Genomic DNA, 5,114 nt, shown 5'->3' on the forward strand with positions numbered 1-5,114 from the left:
GAAGCAACTGACAAAGAATTTATCTCAAAAATATACAAGCAACACCTGAAGCTCAATTATAATTAAATAAATGACCCAATGGAAAAATTGGCCAAAGGACTAAACAGATATTTCTCCAAAGAAGACATATAGATGGCTAACAAACACATGAAAAGATGGTCAACATCACTAATTACTGGAGAAATGAAAGTCAAAACCACAATGAGAAACACACACGCACACACACACACACACACACACACGCACACACACACACACACACACACACACACACAATGAGGTACCATTTCATGCCAGTCAGAATGGCTGCTATCCAAATGTCTACAAGCAATAAATGCTGGGGAGGATGTGGAGAAAAGGGAACCCTGTTACACTGTTGGTGGGAATTCAAACTAGTACCACCACTATGGAGAACACTGTGGAGATACTTAAGAAAAAAATAAAATAAAAATAAACACCCTATAAATAGAACTGCCATATGCCCAGCAATTCCACTGCTGGCCATACAAACTGAGGAAACCAGAATTGAAAGAGACACGTGTACACCAGTGTTCGTAACAGCACTGTTTCTAATATCTAGGACATGGAAGCAACCTAGATGTCCATCAGCATGTCGGCATACAGATGGATAAGAAAGCTGTGGTACATATACACAATGGAGTATTACTCAGACATTAAAAAGAATGCATTTCAATCAGTTCTAATGAGATGGCTGAAAGCCTGTTAAACAGAGTGAAGTTAGCCTGAAAGAAATACACCAATAGGGTAAACTAAGGCATATATGTGGATTTTAGAAAGATGGTAACAATAACCCTGTATGTGAAACAGCAAAAGAGACACAAATGTATAGAACAGTCTTTTGGACTCTGGGAGAGGGCGAGGGTGGAATGATTTGGGAGAATGGCATTGAGACATGTATAATATATATCAAACAAATCGCCATTCCAGGTTCTATGCATGAGACAGGATGCATGGGGCTGGTGCACTGGGATAACCAGGAGGGATGGTATGAAGCGGGAGGTAGCAAAGGGGTTCAGAATGGGGATCACATGTACACCCGTGGCAGATGCATGTTGATGTATGGCAAAACCAATACAATATTGTAAACCAATTAGACTCAAATTAAAATCAATAAATTTATATTAAAATAAAATTGTGTCCAACGTGAGGAGAGCAACAGCGTTCTTTGAACAATATCTCTAAGTAAATGAAAGTTGTGATTTTATGGGTTCAAAGTGTCCTCATAAGTATGAGCCCTATCTCTTATTACAGAAAGAAGAGCGGAAGGTGAGCTAGGTTAAAAGAAAGCTTTTGAGCAACAGGATCTGAATGATTCAGCCAGAAAGTTATTAAGTAATATAGGGCTTGCCAAACAGCTCATTTAAGATCTTGGGAACAACCAATGATTTTGCCCAACTAAATAAATTTGACTAAAATTATATTTTTACATATATACAACTTTGTGTGCATGAGTGTGTGTATAAAAAAAGTGCAATGGCTTTCAATTCCTGTTAGGTATAATAGAAAAGTAAACAATTAAAACCCAAATATAGAATGATTCAAAAGTCTACTCAGTTCAAAATATGTTTTCTTAGTTGCATGTAAAATATGAGGACTCTTTTATATCACTCACGTCTCTCCTTTTAATAAATATCTACGAGTTTCCAAATGTTTGTCCAGTTTAATGACAAAAACAGATATAGAAATATATATACATATATATATATATACATATATATATATATACAGTGTATAAGGATACACAAATATCTTATATAAAATAGAGATATGTTTTCGTTACAAAAAATATTGATGCCAAGCTTAGATTTCAGAAATGTTTCCAACTCCATGCTCCATCTTAACAGGCAATAGCCAAACTTGTTGCTGACTCAACACTCCAAGAGCTGGGAAACCTGAAAAAGTAATAGAACCTGCAACTGAGATTTTCTATCACATTTATGGTTGAACTTGAAGTCCAACACTTTATTTCCTTCCTTGTTCTAAGCAGTCCCTTCTTAAGACTGAAAAGTAAGAAACCGAGAGAGAGGGAGATTGTAGACCTCCTCGTGTTCAAAGTAATTTTAATCAGAAAAAGACAGAAACTAAGGAAAATAATCAAGTGATAGAGAATAATAATGATTTAGCCATTAAGCAAATTCTAGGGTCTTTAGTTCCTCCTCAAGGGCCATTGATAACATTGTGAGAAGTACCCTGTGAACAGCTTTAGAGATGCTAAAGCCCCAACCAGACTGAAATTTAAGTACATAGACCACAGAGTAGTTGGAATCAGGCAGTTGATGATGCGGACTCCCAATATTCTCAGTAACAGGCCATTAGTAGAAAGTCCCAATATTGATCACAGATTCCATGTCCCACCCTCACTCTGTCATTAAAATCCTTCCCCTGAAAGTATTTGGGGATTTGGGTCTTTGAAGCACCAGCTGCTAAGACACCTTGCTCTGTCCTACAATAAATATTTGCTTTCACTGAAACCCACAATCAGTTCATAGAAATTATTGCACAGAAGCCAGTAGACCAAGTTTGCTTGGGGAACAGTACTTGATATTAAGAATGTGTGTATAAAAGGGTGATAAATCACTTTTATTTCAGAATAAATTTATTGATGATATTTCTATGTAAAAAATTCTTAGGAATGAGACTTTGTATGCTTCATTGTTTTGGTTACTATTTCTGTAAGCAGTCTGTGTTTTAAGTTTTTGCTGAAGTAAACACTGGTTGAACATTACCCTTCAGTTGCTAGTGACTAATGACTTTGTGATGTCACAGGTAACCTTCAATTGCTAGGAGACCAGTGATTTTGTGATGTCACTCCTTTTTTATTTGAGGTTCCCTGTGATAGTCTAGAGAGTTTCTCTCTGTAGGCCAGCCAAGAAACGTTTGAAGGTGCTCTGTGTAAAACCAGACAAAAGAGAAAAGTATCTGAAGAAAGTTTTCTCTGAGATGGCACATATTTCTTCAGAAATCAAAGATGGGGCTCATAAAGATGAATCCACTGGTTTATAAACATCAATTAAATCTTCTTTTGTATGATTATACATTTATGGGGACTTGGTTTTGAGACCTATGATCGGAGAATATTCTTTCCAGGCTTTGTCTGAGGAAGTTGTGATCAAAAGGCCACATTACACATATTCTGTCTCTGAAACAGATGAGATTAATTATTTTCCTTCACTCAAATTTCCACAAAAACTTTGGAATATACTTGCAAGTGGTCCGTTTGAATCTATTTGGTGGGATAAGAGAGGCACATGTATAGTGATCAATGAAGACCTATTTAACAAAGAAGTCTTGGAAAGAAAGGCAACTTTCAGAATATTTGAAACCATTTAGTAAAAAGCAAGAAACTTTTCAAAGATCTGTTTCACTATCTGTCTTTCTGGAAGAAGGAAACAGCATCTGTGTTTTTAGAAAAAGTATTCCAAATTTTTCACTTATTGTCAATATGTAAGATTAAATCATGTGACCTAGAGAGCATGTTCACATATGTAGCTAAAATGGAATTTAACATTGAGATTAAAAAAATTGCTGAAAACGCTTCATTTTTTGAAGTTGAGAACAGCTGGAGTTTAGAATATTGGATGTTTAACAAACTTTCCTAGCAACATGAAACCAGATACAAGTGCCAAAGCTACTTAAAGTTGTATTTACTGTATATATGCAATGCATTTTTAGTTGAGCATATTCTTTCTAACATGTTACCTGTTAAAACTACTAATGGAGGTGTTTATTTGATGCTGTTTAAAGGGTGTCATTAAAGGAATACATTTTTTGTAGCTTAGCTTTGATTGCCAGTTTTACCTTGGTTTATAAAGAAACTAAATAATTTAATCCTTTGATTTTAGTTACAGTCCTGCTATTATCCAAAGTTCAAAAGAGGCCATCCCCAACTTTTAGTAAGAATGCAAAGAAAAGTTGGGATTAACAGTGTGTCTCCAATATTTTCATTAGTTCAAGATAACAAGAAGCATGTTAAAGCAAGTGTCAACTACTACTACTACTACTACTACTACTACTACTACTACTAAGTCACTTCAGTCGTGTTCAATTCCTTGCGACCCCATAGATGGCAGCCCACCAGGCTCTGCCATCCCTGGGATTCTCCAGGCAAGAAAACTGGAGTGGGTTGCCATTTCCTTCTCCAGTGCATGAAAGTGAAAATCCAAACTGAAGTCACTCAGTTGTGTCTGACTCTTAGTCACCCCATGTATTGCAGCCTACCAGGCTTCCCCATCAATGGGATTTTCCAGGGAAGAAACTAGTGAAGAGAGCGCATGTTCAGCCTCCACAAGTTTAAGTGTGCCTTTCATGCAAAAGCCTAATACCAGCCAGATTGTCACCAATAAAGTACCCTATCTCCACGTGACTTACCTACCCAATCAGCAACATCAGTTAGACAAACAGACCAGATTGTGATAGGTCAACATACTGTTTTAAAAAGTAGAACATTTTTAATTGGCATTCACATAGCGGCTACACTCAAGGAAATGACCACAATGAGGACTTTGCTACTACAACTACATCTACTTCTCAGAACCACGTTTTATCTCCAATACAGAGCAGTTGTTCTGGACTGATGGTGGAACCTTCTAAATTTTCAGTCAGGCATAGTGATATGTCAGTCCATGACAGTCCTTTTCCTAACCTCCATGAGAGAGGCAACTCATGGTTCTCAGTGCCAACAATCGCTCATATATCTGCCTTCTCTCTTTCAAGTAAATTCATCAACAATCATCACTATATGAAAACCATGCTAATTAAAACTGACCTCTCAAATACATGTCAGATTATGGAGCCTAGAGGAGATTGAAATTTATGTTCAGAGCTGTCAACAAATACCTATAATTCTTGTATTTGAACAATAAATTTTCATGTTCATCTTCATAGTTTCATTTTCTATTTTCAAAGAAGAGGAAAATGTGGCTTTAGTTCAATCACTGGCTATTTTACTTTATGGTTTCATAAACTCCTCAGTTCAAGAAAACATTCATTATTAATCCTAGGTAAGTGACACCTGATATAATATTTGTAAGCAAGTAGAAGAGAACAAAGGGAAAAGAGTTAATGGATGTAAAGTGATTTCTGAAATCATCCCT

The 5,114-nt window shown here is 36.3% G+C and overlaps 1 pseudogene; it reads left to right on the forward strand.

Moving 5' to 3' along the window:
- Positions 1 to 2,961: 2,961 nt before the first annotated feature.
- On the forward strand, positions 2,962 to 4,828 carry LOC132658949 (heat shock transcription factor, Y-linked-like; annotated as a pseudogene).
- Positions 4,829 to 5,114: the final 286 nt, after the last annotated feature.

Source organism: Ovis aries, chromosome Y (assembly GCF_016772045.2).
Source record: "Ovis aries strain OAR_USU_Benz2616 breed Rambouillet chromosome Y, ARS-UI_Ramb_v3.0, whole genome shotgun sequence".
In the NCBI taxonomy this organism is placed as follows: Eukaryota; Metazoa; Chordata; class Mammalia; order Artiodactyla; family Bovidae; genus Ovis; species Ovis aries.